The sequence below is a fragment of the Quercus robur genome, chromosome 8 (genome assembly GCF_932294415.1).
Source record: "Quercus robur chromosome 8, dhQueRobu3.1, whole genome shotgun sequence".
NCBI lineage: Eukaryota > Viridiplantae > Streptophyta > Magnoliopsida > Fagales > Fagaceae > Quercus > Quercus robur.
In genome coordinates, this window is record NC_065541.1 from 47,435,292 (window position 1) to 47,436,637 (window position 1,346).

The following is a 1,346-nucleotide window of genomic DNA, read 5'->3' on the forward strand; positions in this document are numbered from 1 at the left end:
TTATCTTCCCGATAATATAGAAGATTGTGATTAATTTATTGGAGTAGTCTGATGTGGTTTTTTGAAACAGGTGTCACTCATTTACTGGGTAGGAAATACCAAAACAGATGCTGAGTTGGTATTACTGAAACATGGTATACTTTCTCCATCTTTACCTTGGGTCTTAATTTCAGGACTTTTATTAAGGCTCTATTTGGTTCTCACATCATGAGATAACTCATAACTCATATCTCAATTCTTATAATTTATAAATAGGTCATGTTAATTGGTGCTATTAGGGAATCATAATGTGCTGCCACATCTACGCTAAACCTCCTTGTGCTTTGAATTATTTAAGATGTAAAGCTACCCCATGATAGCTTGTATGCTAAGGATCTAGCTTCAATTAAATTACAGCTATAAGGGCGAGTCTTGGATCCTAAGCCCAAAAGTAAAAGGATTCAAGCCTAAAGAGCCTAATACAAAGAATTTGTAGAGAGTGGGCTAAAAACTAGGTTTCAATGACTTGGACAATGCTCGCAATGGACTAAAGATGGTAAGAAAGCAAGGAAAAACAATGAAAAAACAAGTTTTATGCAAAAAAATTCTTCCTCGGCAATGTCTGAGAAGAGTAGTTCTTGAATATATATTTATCTTAAACTTGATTACAATTACAGTTCTTAGTGCTACAGTGTTTTTTACTACCAATTCTCAGATGATTCCTTTGTAATGAGATTTTTCTTCTTTATATTACCCTCATTTGCTCTATCTCAACCCTCCACGTGTAGATCAAATGGCTGGCTCTTATCCTTGTCCAATCAATACATTCCTGAAGTTTTTAAAGGTAGTTGTAAGGCTGAACATTACTGTTCAGGTATCATTTCCACATTAATGCGGCCAGAGAGTTAGCTACAGAATATTTAATGCGGTGATAGCAGCTTTCCCTTAGATATTTCTTACCTTCCCCTTGTCTTATTCATTCATGATGCTTATCCTTACCATTAGAACTGCCTAGAATGTTGCTCTTGACAACATGTCAACCCTTCTGACCTCTGCTCTGTTAAGTCGAAGAGGCATTTGTCCTCGAACCACCTTCCTGAACCCTCATGACCAAACACCTTCCTCTATTCACTAGCCTGCACTTCTATATCAATATTTACTGGTCCTCAGACTACTAAGTGTTCTCAAACAGGGCCCACGGCGCAATATACATTTCTAGGCCTATCCTCCCTACAACAGCAATTATTAATATGAGTGTAATAAGAGAACAAATCCATTAATGAATTAAGATACATTGAATTCCTTGTAATGAAATTTATGCCTAAAATGAATACATAATTGAAAAGTAAAGTAAAACAAAGAGAAAC